This window comes from Protopterus annectens, chromosome 12.part0 (genome assembly GCF_019279795.1).
Source record: "Protopterus annectens isolate FY-2018-M chromosome 12.part0, PAN1.0, whole genome shotgun sequence".
Lineage (NCBI taxonomy): Eukaryota > Metazoa > Chordata > Ceratodontiformes > Protopteridae > Protopterus > Protopterus annectens.
The window spans coordinates 1,320,184,724-1,320,207,223 of record NC_056746.1 but is presented as its reverse complement, the minus strand read 5'-3'; positions in this window follow the sequence as shown (position 1 = coordinate 1,320,207,223).

The following is a 22,500-nucleotide window of genomic DNA, read 5'->3' as shown; positions in this document are numbered from 1 at the left end:
GATATTTATCCTAATTCAGAAATACTTTCACACACACACACACACACACACACACACACACACACACACACACACACACGTGTGTGTATGTATGATTATAGTATGTGAGAGATGCACAAGCACAAATTCACCGGAGGCAAAAATCTCTCCTACAAAGAAGGTTGCCAAGAACACACACACTACATCCACCACACATAGTGTCTACCACACACATGGACCAATCTATGCTGAGGCAGAGAATAGCAATCTTCCAAAACCTCAAAAACCTTGTAAGCCTATAAACGGCCATGTGTATCCTCTGTAATCTCTAAAGCACTCACCAGAAGCAACACAAAACACCACACATAGTCCTATAGCCAGTGGAGCCCCAAGAGGAAAGCCCATAAAGCAAGCCAACACATTACGCAAGGCTGTTGTCATAGGGGACTACATTGGATGACACACAGATCCCCCATTCACAAAACTGAACAATAAGAAAACAACAGTTCATTGCTTATCTGGAGCAGGATCCTTCAAGTTACACTTACACTCCAGTCTCTACACCCTAGGTACGATTCTGTCATAGGTCATGTGGGAGTTAACAACCTGAGACATACTTCCCTGGACTATATGAAGAGATACATTGTTGATCTGTCTGAGTATGTGTCTCAGACAGGTATCTGCCTTGCATAAGCAGCATTCTATCTTCACAAAAGATAATTAACTTTAACAATTGGCTTAGACTTTCTAGAGGTATTCAGTATTTGTCCATATGGGAGGACATGGTTAACAGACCATGTTGCTTTGCAAAGTATGGTCTGCACCTGTCTCCCGTAGGCTTACAAATATTAGCTAGTACTTTATGCACCCTCTTAGAACCTTTTTTTTAGGCAATGCCAATGGATATACTTACCAACAAGGCAAATAAAACTGAAAGCAACTGCTCAATGCCAGGAGCCTAAACAAGAAACTCCACACCCTACAACCTGTCCTTACTCGGGCATCTGTGCCATTGCTGAGACATGGTTTAAAACAACAAAGTACTCTGGCAGTGCAAGGCTTCAGTGCCTTCCGTACATTATGACCATTAAATGCACAAACTGGCACCAAAGGTAGAGGAGCCTCCATCTATATTAGCAACAAGCATAAATCTGTGTTGATTAAACAGGATGATCCCTGGAATTTATCCACATGCAAATTACCATAGACAGAGTCCCATACCATATATTACAAACTACAGGTCACTTTATGCCCCTAGAATCCCATAGCTCATACCTAGACCTATTGGAGACACTCAACATTAAAGTAAAATACTCTATTCATGGGAGGCTTTAAGTACCCATCTGTAGGCTAGGAAGCATACACTGCCTCATACTCGGGCACCACGGCTCCTTGGCTTTATTAACACAAACACCCACTGACACACAACTCTTAATCTCTTACCACAAAAAATCTGGAAAAAACCAAAAATAGGGGCAAATTTTATATATTGCTCTTATAAACTTAGTTGCTAGAATAAAATGTTAGCATGCATTTTTTTGAAGGGTATGAAGTTTAAAACTGAAATGCTTGTCATTATTTAGTGAATTCAATCCTCAATGATTTACAACAAAATTTCAGAAAGTCACATATTTTATGAAGAACCGACTAAAAATATGAGACAAAATCTGGACATTCTGTGAAAATCTGGACAATTGAGAGGTATGCCTTGACCAGATAATGTGTGTGCACCCATTGTACTCGTACAGTTTTGAGTAGTATTTGTGGTAACTGGGGGAGAGAGACAAGTAATGGGGGACTGGAATGATTGCTTGTGGTCAAGTCCCCTGCCTAAGACCCCTTTTGACCATGATCTATCTCTGATGGCTAGTTTACATGATAGACTTAATGTTTTATGCATGTTTCTGTGTGTGTGTGTGTGTGTGTGTGTGTGTGTGTGTGTGCGTATGTATCTGTGGTGTAATTGCACTGTAGTAAATGAGTTTTTGATGGAGCACTGCAAAGGCCTGTGGATAGGAACAATAGCAAGGTTAGGGTTAGCCCACATGAGTATGTTTGTACAGGGGTGGGGACCACAATCCATACCTTCAATAGTAAAATGTTCAGTGACACCTTTATCCGTCTTGCCACTCAAAATGACATTAAAGTAATTTGTTATACTTTTACGAAGCTGTTTACACTCACTATCTCGTTAAAAGTTGCAAAAATGAGCCAGTGGGGCTATACTTTTATAAACAACTCATGGTCAGAATATTCTGGTTAAAGTATGTTAAGTGTAAGTATGCAACATGCACCTTTGTAGACCTAAAACACTGTTCTTGTCTATCAGATGTGTATTTATTTCTTTACTTGTATTTGTTTACAGGAGTCGTGCACTTTGTAGGCCAATTTCAGGCTCAGCCCAGGTGAAATACAAAACATTTCACAAACAAAAAATACAACTAACTACAAATATACACACATTCCAGTGCACAAGCGCAGTGCAATGTGCAATCAAGCAGAGAGAAATGTACAATATATACATTAGTTTCTTAAGTGGGTTAGTGCTCAGTGAATGTTCAGTGAATCTTGAGAGACGAGAGACTCAGAAAGGAAGCAGGTTAGTTGATATCTCCTGTTTGAAGCAGGAGCATTTGGCTTGAATTAAGAAGTGCTTTTTGAGTTGCATTCTGAATTTGGAATAGGTGTTGATTTCCATAATGTCGATCGGGAGAACTTGTCAGAGTAGGTGCCTGAGATTAGAAAGCACGTGCAGTGCTATGGAGTTTGGTTCTAGGGGTAAGGAGAGTTGGTGTGACTCGAGAATAGTGTCCCAGGTTGCATGAGGTGTTTTTTTCATGAAGTTTAGCTGCAAGGGGAGTGAATGCATATATTCAGAGTAGTTTGTAGATTTGGGATCCTAAAGGTAGGTTAGATTTTTTGCTTTATGGGTAGCCATTTGAATAAAGTATTATTTTAATGACTGCAGTAACTGTATGATGTGATGTGATATTTGCAGCAGTGAAAATATTGAATAGGATGGACAAAGCCACGTTTAATGGGGTACTCTCATGAAGTCTATGTTGAGTAGACATGAATGCAAGAAATGGCTCATTAATTACAGTACAAATATCACACAGGAATCATCGCTGCTGCTGCAAAAACAGTATCGACTTTCATTTGCCGGTACTGTAATACTGCCCAATTGGCATCTTTTGATCTTGCCCTTAACAGCTTGTATTTGGGATAGCCAACCCATTCACCCTATCCTAATTATAAATGGTGGATGGACATTAGAATACTGGTTTCAGTTTAAGCTGTACATAATTTTGATAAAAATAATGAACTGGGGACATGGCTGAGAAGCAGGGCATATGGCTGCCTCACATTCCTGTCAGCAACTTTGAGGCAAAGTGTTTTCAAAAGAGATATTATAGAGATGATGTTGCATCTTAAACAACTGTGGAGGGAATTGTTTTTCTCATTTGTTTTTATTGAAAATTTTAACAATAAAACATTAATATATGATAATGGAAGTAATGTAAAACAAATATACATATTTAAAAGAACAATAATAAAAAACTAAAATAACTATTTACAGTTGTGTCTACTATAAAACAAGGATTTTTAAAACAGAAGAAGAAATTTGATAAGAATAGTACAAGTCTGTTTATCCAGCAATTCTTTGAATTTCCACCGTATATTATATGAAGAGGTGATTCTCAATGTTCTTGTCTTGATTGTGATAAGTTCAAGATAACAGACTTCAGTTGCCAAAGTGTACAAATTCCTTCATAGTAGGAGTCGTCTCATTCTTCCTGGTCTTGGTGAAGACTTCCCTTGCTAATGTTAAAATACTCCATAAAAGAGAGTATTTTATTTTCATAACACAAGTGGGAATATATGTATTAAATAAAATAAGAGATTTGGTCAGCATTAATTTATCATTTAATAGACTGTAAGAGAGAATTAATATTATCCCAGTATGTTAAGTTTTATACAGTTGTTAAACATGTTCTGCCAGTCAGCTTTAACATTTAGTTTATATCTCCACCATCCTTTTTCTTTATTGTACATTTCAACTTTATGTGGTATGATAAAGTTTCTATGTAAGAACTTCCAAGAGAATAGCCTCCACCTTAGTGATAAAGTAGTTTGTTTTGAATATTGGAGTATTAATTTTTTATCATATTCATTTGGGGAGTTATTAACAAGTCTAAAATAATCCTTTCTCTGTAAAATACTGTTGATTAATTAAGTACCTTATATATTTTAGATAGAAGTCCCTTTCAAGTTGGATTCTGGTGCATTAAAATAATGAGTACATCGATGAATGTGGGGGAAAAATGTCTAACTTTTGGTAGCATTATATTAATCTTATGTTCAACTAATTGTCTACAATGCTGAATTCCTAACCATATGTCTTTGCTTAACTTAGACTTATTAATGATATGGTCAACATTTTGTAACTTCCCAATGTCTAGTAATTGATACTAGTATAACTGTTTTTTTTTTCTTTAAATAAAGTCATTGTTGTTAAATTAAATGCATTAATACTATTTTCGGTATAGGCAGTTGGAATTGCAAAGAATATCCATGCTTGATAGTTAGGGTTCCTGAAAATGAAATGTTTAATTGAGGTTATTATTGTATTAATAAAATGAGTTAACTGGTTTGATTTTGTGTTCTATAAAATAGTCTTTTACTAACCAATGAAATTATTTAGTAGCTATTTTAGTATGATATGATTTTATTAAATTATTGGATTTATGCCAAATACCTCCCTGAACAGAGGGAACATTTTAATGGCAGAATTGTATAGGGGTCAAATGAAAACCCTACTATTGGAGAGTACAAACAGATTGAAGTTGAAGAATAAATGAATGCCAAGCTTTGCAAAAACAGGTTATAAATGATTTATGATATGCTTACATATTTCTAATTGGAGATGTAGGTTTTGAAACATGCATATGATCATTTGTATTTCAGTGATCTTCACATGTCTGATTTAAGAGTTATGACCTCAAAGTACTTAATGGATATATATCCAGTTTTAATAAATATTTACTGTACTACATAGTTCATGGTAGTCTGTTTTTGCTATTTTATGTTGTGCTAGTATAACAGGAGGAATGCATTGATGCACTGGATGTGCAAGTTTCTTGTATGCCTCTGTCTAGCATTTGAATGTTGAAGTTCTCATTTCCTATTGATTGTTTTACTGATTCATATGATCATTTGATTGCTCTGATGCTCTGTGTGTTCTGCCGCTTCCGATGCTTGTATGTTTTTTCAGTCTTTCAGAAACATACAGATTGTAAAGGAGCTTTATCATGCTGCATTGCATCTGTAAATTTGAATCTTCTTGTCCTCCAAGCTTCATTTTATTGCACTGATACAAAACTGCTCTTATGGTTTACAAAACATTGGCTCTGTGTCTTGCCGTGTCCCATCACTGATTTCTCCATACCCTTCTTGCCTGATATATTTTATGACGTGTTATATAATATAAATACGATTACTGCCTACCTGGCATATAACAAGTTTTTATTCTCTGCTAAACTGTACAGCCATGTTTCTGTTTTGAGCATTGTACTGGACATGATGTAGTTTGATCGTATTCATGTTTTGCCCCTCCATAACTGCGGTTCTAGACATCATTAAGATCTCTGGTGGGTACATACCTAGAAATGAAGTCAAACCCCATAAGAGTAACAGCAGACTGATAGACAGATAGATAGATACATAGATAGATTGGCGAATTAATGAATTCAGGCTATAGCTGATTAATTAAATAATTGCAGTTTCTTAAGCGTTTTATTTTGTCATAATTGATTAAGCCATAATAATAATAATTATAGCAGGGATGCAGAATATAAATACAGGCAGAGCAGCTTAGTGCTGACCATCATGATGGATTTCGGATTAGCCTGCACCAATTTCATTTTTTACTTTCTCCTCATAGTTCAAAACCTACTTCAGCCTCACCTTCAACTAAAAATAGAAGCAATCGTTCTACTCCACGGTCATTTTATTTGTGTACTTTTTGATTCTCTTACCATTTGTTATATGTGTACCATTTGCACAGATATGTCACCCACGGGACAGTGCAGTTTTCTTCTCCATTAGCAACACCTTCTTGCTACTTAGCTGTAGAAACATTTTAATCCTAAAGTTCCTTTTGCTGTACCAAAATATCCAGGATGAATAAAGAACAAATTTTCTCACTAACTGTAGGAGGAATTGCAGAACACTGGAAAGATCATACTGCCTTGACCCTACTGGTCGTGTTCTAAATAAACCAGAGGCTGTGTATATTGCAATGGCTGAATGATATCTTTTGAGTAAATGTCTAGCTGTCTCTGTTTGCTTTAAATTACCATTATTCGTATTCTTTTACGCTACTGTCTACTTCTTTTACAACTTATTTATACCGTTATTACTTTTATCATCTGGAACATGTCTAGATTATAATTATAGCAGGCAGCAGAAAAAGATATAATTATGACCAGTCTGGAAACTAGAGGCCTACATTTGCATCCTGCCTGCTGCTAATATGTAATCATTCTGAAACGGAACAATCTTTTCTATCATTCTTATAATCTTCTGTCAATCCTGAAAAGGACGGCCCTTTGGCCTCATGAGGCCACCTTGGTTAACCAAAATTAAAAAGCATTTCATTTTTTTGTTTGTTTTATTTGGTGTGTTAATACTAAATGTCAAACTCATTATGGGCTGTATCATCTCTCCTGCTTGATTTGATATAGTACATTGTTTCATTTATTGCTTCTTATGCTATAGAGTATGATTAACTTTCTGAGCCCAGTAAAAATACATTTGGAATTTATCATCTACATTGCACCAGCAACCTTCAGATTTCACAGTGTATACATACATGTACAAAATTGTGTACTCATATGCATGCTTATAAAGTATGCACATTGCAGGCATACAGATGTGCATTCATGCATATGCAACACATGTGTGTGTGTGTGTGTGTGTGTGTGTGTGTGTGTGTGTGTGTGTGTGTATGTGTGTGTGTGTGTAGAGGCATATAGACATATGCATGCATGCATTTGGAAACAAAATATATGTTTAAAGATTATATACAGACATAGGTAATATGCACATATATGTTTGTGTGTGTGTTTTGTAAATATTCATATTACTGAACATCTTGTGCATAAGAGGCAGTTAAAACACTAATATTCAGTTTATTATGAACCATCAAAAGCACACAGTTCACCTTTCAGAGTCAGTTACTTGACCTTATGAAAATCAGACCTTTTAAAGTAGACAGATATAAGTAAATGTAATCTCTAGCAAAGTGAGATAAAACCCTGACTGCAAACAGATAACCTGATGTTCATTAGTGATCCAGACACTAGATCAGTTGGCAGTAGAAGGTAGTAGTGAGTGGATGATATCAGCTTGGTAAATGGCCTGATGCATGGCTCACTTGTGTTAAAGGCAGAGAAACCAGCATGCAGAAACTGGGATGAGTTGTATGCAGTCACCAAGCTATGCATAGCAGTGCAGCCACAGTACGACAAAACACTGGGGTGTGAGTCTCATGATCTAATATTAAGGGAGTCGAGCTATAGATATGGATGCGGTCACAGTATGGTAAAACACTGGGTGTGAGTGTCACGATCTAATATTAAGGGAGTCGAGCTATAGATATGGATGCAGTCACAGTATGGTAAAACACTGGGTGTGAGTGTCACGATCTAATATTAAGGGAGTCGAGCTATAGATATGGATGCAGTCACAGTATGGTAAAACACTGGGTGTGAGTGTCACGATCTAATATTAAGGAGTCGAGCTATAGATATGGATGCAGTCACAGTATGGTAAAACACTGGGTGTGAGTGTCACGATCTAATATTAAGGGAGTCGAGCTATAGATATGGATGCAGTCACAGTATGGTAAAACACTGGGTGTGAGTGTCACGATCTAATATTAAGGGAGTCGAGCTATAGATATGGATGCGGTCACAGTTTGGTAAAACACTGGGTGTGAGTGTCATGATCTAATATTAAGTGAGTCAGCAGCTTTTGGGGTGCCATAGAGATGAGCATGTATAAAAGATGAAAAGAAGCTATCATTGATCTGTACTCAGGTAATGTTTAGTTTATTCATTAGGTTTTGCCAATCATTCAGCATGCTAATGAGAAAAATAATAATAATTAATTGGTGCTAACATTTTGTTTCTGGTGAGAGAAGCAAGGCAGCATTGTATCCCAACAGAGGTCAGCTGTGGTGAGACCAGCATTAGTAGTAGCCAGGCAGTAGCCATTCATGTGACTCCCTTCTTCTCATCATTCTTGACAAGCTAATTCTTTGTTTTCAGGAAGTACTGCTTGGTTTATTTCTAACATCAGAATATCTGCCTAAATACTTAGATTCTGAAAATTTAAGGATAAAGTATTAGTTTCCCCTCAAGTGTTTGGCAGTGCTGTGCATAGACTCAGACACCTTGAGTGACATTTTTACTGTAAAAGCACGATTGAAATTTCTCCAATACCTAGCTGCACACAGGACAACTAGTTTGCAGTGAAAAGGACTGGCCACATAGCTGCAAACCACATACTCCTGATAGTGATTGATATTCTCTCTCCAACTGTTTTCTAATCAATAAAAAATTGCCATGGATATGAACTTTTCTACTGCCTCCATTACCAGCTCGGTGGATATGTGCATCCTGAGGTAATGTAGAAATTGTCTCATGTTTACAGACAACCAGTTAATTCTCAAACTGATATGGTATGTGAGAGATGCATTTACACAATGTCACTAGAGGCAAAGCTCTCACATAAAAGTACTCCTAATATCAGTAAAGTTCAGTAGTACATACGCAGCACACATCATGCACAATTAAAAGCAGACATATCAACTCGCATATGCTGAGATACTTACATGTAACCTTCCTAAACCACAAAGACCTCCTAGTTGAAGTACACATAACAAATACCATCAGCATCCACAAACACACTCTTTCAAAACAATACCTACATCAACACATAGAGCAACATCTCATGGAGCCTCTCCCTCTAAACCCATAAGGCAAGTCACCACACAATCCAACATTGTGGTCATTGGAGACACCATCATGAGCCACACTGAGGTCCCTCTCACAAGCCTGAGTAAGGAGGAAGTTATTGTCAGTTGCTTTATCAGGGGCTAGGATCTGCCACATCACACATACACTCAGGTCATTGGACCACAATTACCAATATGACTCCATCATAGTCCATGTGAGAGTAAATGACCCGAGATGTACCTCCCTAGACTATATGAAGAGAGACATTATGGAGCTCTTAGAATATGTGTCTCGGGATGGTATGAGCCTAGCATTGAGAAGCATTTTACCTTCTCCAAGGATGATGCCACAATATGAACAAAAGATGATTTGACTTTAATAATTGGGTTAGTTTCTGGTGTCATTCGAAGGGGGTGCAATATTTGTCAGCATGGAAGGAGATGGTCAGCAGACCACACTGCTTTGCCAGGGATGATCTGCACCTCTCCCCTCTAGGCTTTTAAATATTAGCTAAAACATTGTCTTCCCCCCGTAGTGCCTTTTTAGGCAATGCCAAACTGAAAGTACTTCATAGCAAATCAAAACCAAGAAAATATACAGGTATTACTGCTCAATGCTAGGAATCTAAACAAAAAACTCCACTCCCTAGAAGATCTCTTTACCCTAGAGAATGCTGATGTCTGTGTGGTCACTGAGACGTGGTTTAAGGCCATGGAGAGCACACCAACAGCGCAAGGTTATAATGCCTTCCACACATTTAGGCCAGGTACTTCACAGGCAGGGACTAAAGGGAGAGGTGTCTGTTTACATCAGAAATAAATATACTTCAAGGCTGGTCAAACAGGGCAATGCACTTGAGTTACTCCATGTTCAATCACCACAGGTAAAATCCAGTACCACTTCCTTGCAAGCTATAGGCCCCACTCTATGACCCAGGAAACACATACAGTGTATTTAAATTTGTTAGAAACACTAACTATCCAACCCAATACCATATTCATGGGTGACTTTAATTCCACCAGTATTAACTGGGAATCCTACATGACACCAAATGTACATGCAGAGAGATTCCTGGATTTTGTAAGCACAAACTCCCTGGACCAGGTAGTCAATACACCAACCAGGGGTGCAACCATACTGGATCTGGTCCTCACTAATGTGGGAGACTGCCACACATCCTGTACTGTTAATGCCTTCCCTGGTAAGGTCAGACCGGAAAATGGTCTCCTTTGAAGTAAAAATAAAACCTGGACCCCCTACTAAACCTGGAATATTCATATTCTAAGGCTAACCTCCTGCTAAGTGAGAAACTGGCAAAATTTCAAGCCCCTTTAAACCCTGAAAACACCGCTGCCTCTGCAGAACTATTCACAGAAACTCTGCACAAGCATGTTAATAGCTGCATAGAGGCAGCTGTACCCACCAGGAAGAAGTACAGAACTAACTCAAAAAACAAGTCCCCCTGGTGGAATCACAATATCTATAGTCAGTATAACAGAAGGACGAAAATCCTGGCAAAAGTTAGGAGGTGCAGCTCTCAGCAGGATAAAACCACTCTCATCAAACTAAATAAACAACTCAGAGGACAAATATAGTCTACCAAAGCCAAATTCAAGGTAAGTTTGGCCTCCCAGGCCAAGGACTACCGCAAGGCATTCTTTAGCTATGTCCACAACCTCAAAGGCAATCCACAATTCTGTACAGATCTCATTGTAAATGGAGCCACCTATACTAAGCCAGAAGATATAGTAAACCTCCTGGCTGACAAATTCAGCTACAACTTTACACCTCTCTCCCCCTCAACCTTCACTCAGGAAATATCATCAAATATAACTTCCCCTTAGGATCATTAATGAACAGGTCCTCAATGCTCTCTCTAAGACCAAGAACACTGCATCAGTTGGCTCATACAATATCCCAGGATGCCTTCTAAATAGCATGAAACATGACCTATCAGGGCCTCTGGAATTAGTATTTAACTATAGCCTCCAAACAGGCTTCATGCCTCATGAATGGAGAAAGGCAACAGTCATCCCTCTGCACAAAGATGCGCTATCTATAGACGCTGGAAACTACAGACCCATAAGTCTCAATAGTCTTATTGTAAAGCCATGGAAAGAATTATCATGGAGATGATCAAGAGAGATATAATAAACCTCCAGACACTGGACCCAGCACAGTTTGGTCTTGTCTAGGGCAGATCATGCCTACTCAACCTGGTGGACTTCTCTGAGAAGGTTACCAAAGCAATGGATGAGGGCAGAATCATTCACACTGCCTACCTTGACCTGGCCAAGGCATTTGAAACAGTACCACACTCGGGCATTGTTGACAAACTCAAGAAGTTGGGTGCAAACCCATATGTCACCTGGTGGATAGCCAACTGACTCACAGACAGGACCCAGGAGGATAAAATTGGGGAGTCCACCTCTACAAAGAGGACAGTCATAAGCGGAGTCCCTCAGGGATCAGTTCTTAGACCATTCCTTTTTGGCATTTACTTCTCAGAAGTCAAGGCCAATGTCAGTGGTCTCTGGCTGACTAAATTTCCAGATGACTGCAAATTAGGAGCTGTCATAGAATCTCACACTGACTTTATTTTTCAGGAGGGACTGACACAGACAAACAACTGGTGTCAGAGCCATGGACTAAAGCTAAATACCAGGAAATGCATAAGAGTATCTTTTGGGAAGTCATCCATCCCTGATAACATTCATACTGACAACACACCCCTTAGAGTTGACCCAGTAGTCAGGCACTTGGGCACACACACATAGCATTCTAGCATTTCACTATCAAGCGTCTACACTGTGAGGAAATCATTCCATGTTGCTCAACTTATAAACAAATGTATGGTATCTAAGTCCAAGGAAGTCATTGTTCCACTGTATTCGGCATTCATCAGACCTATCATTGAGTACAGTGCCCCCTTTCATATGTACCTAACCAGGCATATCCAACAATTGGAACATCAACAGAGGTTCTTCACTAAAAGAACACAGGGTGTAAGTAAAATGTCCTTTGCAGACTGCCTAAAGGCCCTATCCCTGTATTCTGTCTCCTACAGGCTTTTGAGAGGAGATCTATGCCTGGCATACAGGGCATTGTTAGACCCCACTCTGGACGTCCTGCATATCCACAAAACAAACAACACCAGAATGACCTATTCTAAAGACTTAAACCTTTTCTGTGATATAAATAGGACCGGGAGAGACAGGTATGTGTATCGGAAACTACCCTGTCTATGGAACAGTCTCCCCATTCATGTGAAGCAGAGTTCCTCCCTAATGCAATTCAAGTAGAAATTGAACAATTGGATGGGAAACTGGAAATTCATCCCTTTTTTGGCACCTATATCTCTAATGGACACAGGTAACCTGTAAATGTTTCATCTCCCAAACCCCTGCTTACATTTATCAAGGGTATCAGAACTTGTCAAAGATTTGAGATGCATGGCTAGGCTTAAAAGGGCACTTGTGGTCATTAGCCTAGTAAACACCTATTAACCTATAAAAACTAATTTGCTAAATTTGAAAAACAGACAAACAGATGTTCAATATTTTGCAGGAGACCCTTGTGACGCAGTGTAAGAGATTCCCCTACCACACCTGTGCTTAGTATGTTCCAATTCATAAGGAAGTAAATGGATCATTTATTTCTAGGTGGTACAATCTTCTGGTTTGTGTGCACATATTGGGTGAGTAGGGCGGTAGGGCGTGAGCTCCATGATGGAAGTTATAGAATGCTGAAGCTCTGCTACAAAAATCATAACATAACAATACTGATATGTATTCACTTATTTGCATTTCTTCTCAAGGAAAGTCTAACTGGATGAAAAACAAGCCCCTTTTCAGTGGATGCCCAAGCTGAAAAGTTTTAGGAATTTTACAAGCAGAGTAAGACACAAACCAGCAACACTACTTATGAAAAATAGAAAAATATGACTTATAGTTGGTTTTAACAAAGGCTAAAAAATATACAGTTGAAATATAATACATGCCAAAATTTAAAAGGGGTTATGCATGCACATCAGAAAGCTACCTAAGTAAAGTTATATGTCACATTACCTGTATATAATGCAATTTAACTAACTCCGATTGTCAGAATACATCACTTATATTTGGTCATATAAATGCATAAGAAAGAGAAGACAAAACATTTTGAATATAGGAAACTGAGTAGACCTAAGAGAAAAACTAGCATTGTTTTGACAGTAATGGCGTTATTGATAATGTAAAGCAGTATATTGTGAACAGAATACCAGGTGGGCAGGAGAAACAGCACAGACAGCAGCACACACACAGCAGTCTTAACAGCACACACAGGAGTCTTAACAGCACAGACAGCAGCACACACACACAGGAGTCTTAACAGCACACACAGGAGTCCTAACAGCACAGACAGCAGCACACACACACAGGAGTCTTAACAGCACAGACAGCAGCACACACACACAGGAGTCTTAACAGCACAGACAGCAGCACACACACAGCAGTCTAAACAGCACACACAGGAGTCTTAGCACAGACAGCAGCACACACACACAGGAGTCTTAACAGCACAGACAGCAGCACACACACAGCAGTCTAAACAGCATACACAGGAGTCTTAACAGCACAGACAGCAGCACACACACACAGGAGTCTTAACAGCACAGACAGCAGCACACACACAGCAGTCTTAGCAGCACACACACAGCAGTCTTAACAGCACACACACAGCAGTCTTAACAGCACACACAGCAGCACACACAGCAGTCTTAACAGCACAGAGCAGCACACACAGGAGTCTTAACAGCACACACAGCAGCACACACAGCAGTCTTAACAGCACAGAGCAGCACACACAGGAGTCTTAACAGCACACACACAGCAGCACACACAGGAGTCTTAACAGCACATACAGCAGCACACACAGCAGCACACACAGGAGTCTTAGCACACACAGCAGTACACAGTTAACAGCAGAAGTTTAACTTTGTCTTATAGTCAGGAAAGAGGCTGTGTGGTTTTAGATAAGGAGGAGGTTTATTCCAGAGTATAGCAATGTAGCTTGACAGCAGGGCATCCCTGAAGAGTTTTATGATTTGTGTGTATGTGTAGATTTGGTAAAGGTATTGAGTGGATGTCTTTAGGTGGTAAGTAGAACTGCAATAGTAGAACTGGATAATGTTTGTCTGGTTTAGGATCTTATGGGTGTGAAGTTGTGAGTTAATGTAGTGCCAGGGTGTTGAGCTTTTGGATATGTTGGTTGCAGACTGCAGATTTGGCTAATTTATTTGAAGCATTACACTAAGTTTAATAAGCTGCTATATTGTAAGTTGGTAAGCATGGGAAAATCGTACAAAAGTCTGGGGAGGAAGAAATTATTATTGTTGTTACTTCTATTATTATTATTGTATTGTTTATTGTTGGAAAGCATACTTATTACTGCCAATGTTACTAAGAAGTGTAAAAGCTAACTAAAACATAGACTTGCTATAATACTGTAACCCTAAGTGTACATAGCTGCAGGAAAAAAAAAAAAACTGTCTCAACCTGTCACACTACGATATACAGAGGGCAAACAAAATGTTTCCTGTTACTTACAAAACAAAGGTTACAAAATAACTCATCATATGGACACTGATGCTGACACGGGTTTTTGTACACTCTCTAAAGCTCTGAGTCTGTTGTAATACTCCCTAATTATTCAAATATTGATTCATACTTTGCATAGCTATATTTGATTCGTTTTGCAATAATGACAATTATTGATTATGCAGATATGTAATTTGTCTATGTTCTACATTATTATTCTATTTTTAAGATAGACAATACTTTCAGAGTTGCATGGTAAAAAATACCATTCTGCATCATAAAATGCAGACATAAGTAACAAACTTGGTGGCTGAATTCTGAATTTATTTTTGCATATCAAAAAAAAAATGTTTTTCAGTAAGCAGATTGGTTTGCAAAATAAGTAGTTTGCAGGTAGACAACTGATGTGCCAAGAGACAATTCTCAACTAAAATTAAAAGTTTACAGACACAAATTACTGTGATTTGACATGCTTTCAAATACCTTAAGAGTTCTGGTTTTGCACTGACACTCAGTAATATGTAAATTAGGTACTACAATCATTTAGATATTCAACAGCTTCAGAAACACAAATTTGACATAGCGCACTACTTGTCTCATCTAGGGGGTTCTGTTTCCTTTCTCCTCTATGTTCAGAAATTGATTTTCATATGAAAGTTTTGCAAAGAATCATAATTTCTTCATTTAAGAAATGAAATATTTCTACTTCTAAAAAATGTAGTCTTAAATTTCTAATCAGCATACATTCTGTGCAATCTCTGAGTATTTCTGCATTTTAATGAATTTATCATTATTCAGATCAACCTACTATAGAAATTATTTCAAGTTCAGTAAAGAAGAAAAATAGAAAAAAAAATAAAAATCAGTAGGAAGTAAGGAATGTAATGTTAAGCTCATTAATGTGCTTTGTGACTGCAAAAATGTTACCTTTACTTAAGATATTATATAAATGGAGAACAATTGAGAACATTAACTGATGCTCTTATGTAGCTGTTCTAACAGGCAAATAATGTTAAATCATCAGTGTCATTAAGTGACTGAATATCCCCCTATATTGCAAGCTGACAAACTATAGAAGAGAGAAAAGGCTATATATTTCATGCTGCTGTGAACATGTAGCTGCAGTGGTATTTTATTAGTACATACACAATTAGATTTGTTTATCTATCTATGTGCTTATTTACTACCTAGGTAGATTAGTCCAGAGATTCGTTTCATGATCCAGGGCATCTGGGTAATAGAACATTACACAAAGTTTGGTAGATATATTTAACATTTATGCAAAAATAGGCATGCTATTCAGGTACTACATTTGAAATCAACGATAGAAGAGAGGAATTAAAATGCAGCAATTATTTCAGCATTTTTTAAGCAATAAATGCAAAGTAGTGTGATCATTTTATTTAGGATTCTGTTTCTGCATTGTTAGCAATCATATCTGAAAAAAATACAGTAATATTCTTGTAAAAGTACTTTTTAGCTGTACTTGGAAGCTTGTAGCATGAGTGGGCAAAAGCACTAAGATCGCAATCCCCAAACAGCATTTGCTGAAAAAATTCCTGCCAAAAACAGTTTTGTAGTATTTTTGTGGAGAGGCATACCCCCCAAACCCCAGAACTTTTATATACAAACTCCACAAGGGGCAAGTCCCCCCAAACACCAAAACTTTTATTTACCAGTTCCACCTTGTCAAAGAATAGGGAAATTACCCCCTTCCTCAAAAGTGAGGAGCACCCGTCTTCTGTGAGTTAAACCTTGCCAAACGAACCTTGATCATTCAGTCTTCATATACCAGTAGGCTACACAAGTTGTCATATACCAGTAGGCTACACATGTTGTCGTATACCAGTAGGCTACACGAGTCGTCATATACCAGTAGGCTACACAAGTTGTCATATACCAGTAGGCTACACATGTTGTCGTATACCAGTAGGCTACACAAGTTGTCATATACCAGTAGGCTACGCAAGTGGTCATATACCAGTAGGCTACACAAGTCGTCATATACCAGTAGGCTACACAATTTGTCATATACCAGTAGGGTACACAAGTTGTCATATACCAGTAGGGTACACAAGTTGTCATATACCAGTAGGTTACACAATTTGGAAAGCAGTCCAGGTTTGCTGATATCGGATGTCCACAGGTAGTTGGTTCCAGCCAGCAGGGAGTAATTTTGGAGAATATATTTTTCTGACCAGTCAGATCAGAAGGTGGAATAGCAAGGAGTTTGATTCTTTATAAATGGCTTATAGGCTGTAGCCAGAAGACATGACCAAAAGCTGAGCACTCATTGGAGGGTATTTTATATTAATTATTTTATGTAGAAGGTTAAGAAGCAGTAGGATGGATGTTAAAGGCACTAAACATTATTTTAGGAGTAAACAGTGGCTGTAAGCAGCAAGGAAAAAAATACAGATTCTGTTGATGGCTGCCTTTTGGTTGCGGTATAGTAGGCAGGACTAAGTTACTGAGTATCTAAAACTACAGACATGTTTGTTTTTCTGAAAGTATAGTACTACTCCAAAGATTAAGTGTAGGTGTTTTTTTCTTTTTTTTTGCATAACATAATTGTGTCATATAGATGTTTTTCCAGCCAGATGGCAAAACATCAAGTAGCTTTTCTACAGTTCCAAAAGTCATAATTGTTCCCTTTTTGGGGCTCATACACAGACTGCTCTGAGTGCTGCTATTACAAAGATCTACAAAGTTGGATTGATGTTAGTTGTCTAAACGCAAGGTAGATTTGTTTGAAATTAGTGTCAGAAGATCATATGCATGTTAAATTTTGATAGACTAGCTTCTTGCAATGTACATCATATGTATTACCACTTTGTTTTTATATATTCTAATTGTTTTCTAACTTCTTGTGTAACCTTTGTATGTCTGTCCATGAGAACTGAGAGTCCCATCTAGGGAACACTTCTAAACCAATGTACATAAGGTATATTGCCACTTTTTTATATATATTCTAATTGTTTTATAACTTCTTGTGTAACCTTTTGTATGTTTGACTATGTGGAGCTTTTCTCCCTGGGCCTCCACTGAAAATGGACATGTATCCAGTCAGACTATCCCGATAAACAAATGTAAAATAAATAAAAACAATCGAAAACAAAAGTGGTCCAAAACTGTACATTTTTGGAACCCCAGATGTGATTACTCCCAAAAATCTGTTCAAGAGGGACTAGTACCTACTTGGCAATATGTATTGGAAGGGTAGCTCTGAATACAATTGGAAACTTTAAGGCTGAAGCGGAGTTTTTCATGTTTGAAAGTAATAGGTTGAAGGCTACTGACCCAAAGGTGCGAGTCTATTGATAAAGATAGCAGTAGTGAACAAAATGCTATTTATGCTGCTTTATATATGTAAGTATATACATATCTTTATCTATATATAAAATCCGTGATGTTCTATAAGGCAGCCATACCAAATCCTGTATGTTAATGTGTGCTTGGTATCACATAAAAAATACGGCTACTGATACGCTCAAGAATCAATAAAATTCCTTTTAAAAAAATGAGTAATGGGACACAAGATGGCAGTAAGACAAATGCACTGTAGTGAAAATGGAGTGAAGGTTTTAGATAGTGGAACAATGAAGGATCTTATTTGGTGGCAAAGCACAGTCGTATAGTTAGAAGTAGTTTGAAAATATAAGTAACACATTTTGAAATTTAGAGAGATAGCCATACTGGGGAAAGCTGAATAAAGTTTACTAAAAAGTATTTTCTGCTGTTATGTTATGTGGTGTGTGTGTGTGTATTAAGGATTGTAAAAATCTTTTACATATTTTTCTCTATTTACTTATTGGCTATGTATTTGGTGTTGCCATGGTGGTGCAGTGGTTAGTGTTGTCGGCTCACGGCAAGAAGTTCTCCTGTTCAATTCTCAGCTGGGGTGCCTTTTGTGTGGAGTCTGCATGTCCTCCCTGTGGTTGCGTGGGTTTTCTCTGGGTGCTCCAGTTTCCTCCCATATCCCAAAGACACGCAGCAGGTGGTGGATTGGACACTCTATATTGGTTGTAGGTGCATGTACAAGTAAGTGGTATGGATGAACTACCAAGGCAGGGTTAGCCACCCAGCAGTGTAAACCTTGGCCCAAAATGATTGTGACTATTGAAGTGATACCTCGACGCCATGGCCTAGCACTCTTGTGTGGGATCATTTACTGCACTGTTATAACTTGTTGATACTTGTGAACCTCTGCTATCTCTGATAAAAAACAAAAAAACAAAAAAAAATCTTGCTTTTTTCCCACTTTTCTAAGATTTAAAAAAGTTCAGTTACAGACTTGCTGTTCTTGAACTGTTTGTAAGTTTCTTGGAGACCATTTTTTGCTTGGGCTAAAGGGAAGTCTCTCTGTTGATCAGTGGCAGTGAAAAATATTGAGCAGCCTGCCTGCCCCTGTGGGAGTGGTTACTGACTTGAAACTGTAGTTTTATTGGCCATTTTGGGTCAATTCCTAACTCCTTCATCTTCCACTCTTAAAACCCTCTTTTGTGCGGTTTTACGCATTTTTGTGCATAGCGCAACAGCGGGCAGCGCCACCTAATTGGGTTTAAACTATTCCTGGCTCCACAAAGTCTGCTCTTCACTTTTTCCCTTAGAACTGCTCTATCTCTCAATTTAAACACCATATTTTCATTCTAAGACCCTTCAGTGGTCCAATTAAGTAATCCTACAAGTTAGCACTATTAAACCATAAGCACTACTTACTCTTATACTCTCTATGATTACCCTGTCCTCTATTGGTCCATCTTAAATTCAGTTTCCCTATATTACCCTAGCATGTCCAAAGGTCAGTCAATGGTTTCCTCTCCAGTCCAGCTGGTGAATCTGGGAATTTTGAGGCAATGTTACAACTGTCTCATGTACACGGACAACCCTCTCCTCCTCCAAACAGGTTCAAATATATGTGAGAAATGCAACTATTTAGCCAAACTGGAGTCTGAGCTCTCTCATCTCAAAACTGGTGTAACCAGTCAGGAGGAGAAGGTAACCTCACACAACACAATTCCAGTATCACATAGTCCCACCACATCAGCGAACCAAACACATAAATACACAAAAACATACTCGGAGGCTCTAAATAAAAATCTACCTAAGCAACAGAGACCTCCAAAGCAGACATCCAAGCAAATGCTACCTCAAAACAAAACACGCACAACACATAGCCCACAACGTCAGTGTGCCAAGCAGCCACAGCCCTTAAGGCTGAATAACACACCTGATACTCTTGTAATAGGTGACTCTATTGTCAGATACACTGACGTCCCGCTCACCAGGCTGAATAAAGAGAAGGTCACGGTGAGCTGCCTGTCAGGTGCTAGGATCCGCCACATAACGCGAGCACTCAGGTCACTTCAAAGCAAATACAAATATGACTCAGTCATTGTGCATGCTGGTGTGAATGACCTGAGACATACCTCCCTGGACTACATGAAAAGAGACATAGAGGAGCTCTCTGATCATGTAGCCCAGGCTGGTATGACCCTGACCGTGAGCAGCATCTTACCCTCACCTAGAATGATGCCACAGTACAAAGACAAAATGATCGATTTCAACAATTGGCTAAAGTTTTGGTGTCATTCAAAGGGGAACCAGTGTCTGTCAGCCTGGGATGACATGCTCGATAAGCCACGTTGCTTTGCTAGGGACGGCTTGCACCTGTCACCACTAGGCTTTCGGATATTGGCAAAGGCTCTTGCCACCCCCATAGTGCCTTTTTTAGGCAAGGCTCAAAAGTCAAACCCACCCCCATAGACAGCACAAGGAACAAGAAACTAAGGGTAATGCTGCTTAACGCCAGAAGTCTTAACCTCAAGATGCACGCACTCGAAGCTCTCCTCGGTATGGAGAACATCGATATCTGTGCAGTGACAGAAACCTGGTTCAAGGCTCCAGAGAGCACCCCAGCACTACCAGGCTATACCTTATATCATGTTTTTCGGCCCCAAAACCCGGACCGAACCACAAAAGGAGGGGGAGTTTCCATATTTATCAAGGATATCCACACCTCCAGGTTAGTGGCATTGCACGAAGTATTGGAGACCATCCATATGCAACTAACAGTGGGCAAGACTGCTTTTCAGTTTATAGCATCCTACAGACCACACTCTCAAAGTCAGGAATCCCACTCGGCTTTCCTGAAAACATTGGAGAACATGAAGATCTCTCCGAACACCATTATATTGGATGACTTCAACTACCCAAACATTGACTGGGAGCACTACTCAAGCCCCAGCACCTTAGCCCAAAGGTTCCTGGAAATTATAAACTCAAATGCTATGGAACAACTAGTCACCACTCCCACAAGAGGGGACAACATACTAGACCTGATCATTACCAGCATGGGGACTCTATGCTCCACACCAGAAGTATATCCCTCATTGGTAAGATCAGACCATAAATTAATTTCACTGGATGCCCACATCCCCACCCCACCCCCAGCCCAGAAAACCACAGTGAAAAACTTCTCAAAAGTGAACTTCTCACTTCTCAAAACCGAAGTGGAATCCTTCAAGGCCCCAGGGCCAGTGGAAACTACGGCCCAAACTGCAGAATCCTATATAAACGCATTCTACGGACATCTCCAGGAATGCATGGATCATGCTATCCCAAACAAAACCAAGACCCAATCATCCAAAGGCAGGCGTCCAGTCTGGTGGACCCCTGCCATAAATAAACTGTACAACAGAAGGAGGAAGCTACTACATGATAGAGCAAAATCCCTAATAGGGAAGGCATCTCTGATCAGTACTAGCAAAAAATTACGATCCCTCATAAAATCCTCCAAGGCCAGCTTCGAGAGAAAAATTGCACAGGACACCAAAGACAATCATAAGGCTTTTTCAGTTATGTTAGGAACCTGGGATGCAACTCCCAGACTTGTTCTGAGTTGATTCTAAATGACAAAAAATACACTGAACCCACAGACATTGCCAATATCCTGGCAGACAGGTTCAGTGCAAACTTCTCCACCCCCCAAAAGAGCAAGTATCTTTCCCGGCAGAGGGCTGCCTCCCAAACATCTCTGATGCTCAGGTGAAGGCTGCCCTCTCCAAAGCAAAAAACACTGCTTCCATGGGACCAGATGGCATCCCAGGTTGCGTCCTACATGAACTCCAAGAGGAACTAATCCCTCAAATAAAACAGCTATACAATCTCAGCCTCACTACAGGATATGTGCCCACAGAATGGCTTACAGCAACAGTGGTCCCACTCCACAAAGGTGGAGCCTCTACGGACCCTGGAAACTATCGCCCCATAAGCCTGACTAGCTTAGTCTGCAAGGCTATGGAGAGGATCATCATGGAGCTCATAAACAAAGACATTGGGGACCTACAGACACTAGATCCTACCCAGTTCGGCTTTGTCAAGGGCAGATCCTGCCTTTTGAACCTGGTTGACTTCTTTGAAACAGTCACCAAAGTCATAGATGAAGGGAAGGTAGTCCACGCAGCCTATCTGTACCTTGCAAAGGCATTTGACACACTACCCCACTCGGGCATCATAGATAAGCTATCCAGCTTAAATATAAACCCCTATGTCACAAGATGGGTCACAAACTGGCTCAAAGACAGAACCCACAGAGTGAGAGTTGCTGGAGCCATGTCAGACTCGAAACCGGTCACAAGTGGTGTCCCACAGGGTTCTGTCCTGGGACCACTCTTGTTCGGTATATACTTTTCCGAGATACAGGCAAACGTGGGAGGACTATGGCTCACCAAGTTTGCAGACGACTGCAAACTGGGCGCCATAATCGACTCTCCAGCTGACACAAACATCCTTCAAAAAGGTCTCACAGAGACAGATAACTGGTGCCAGTGCCATGGTTTAAAGCTAAATGCCAAAAATGTATAGTCATACCCTTTGGCAAAAACAATGTGCCCACAAATTACCACATAGGCGGAAAC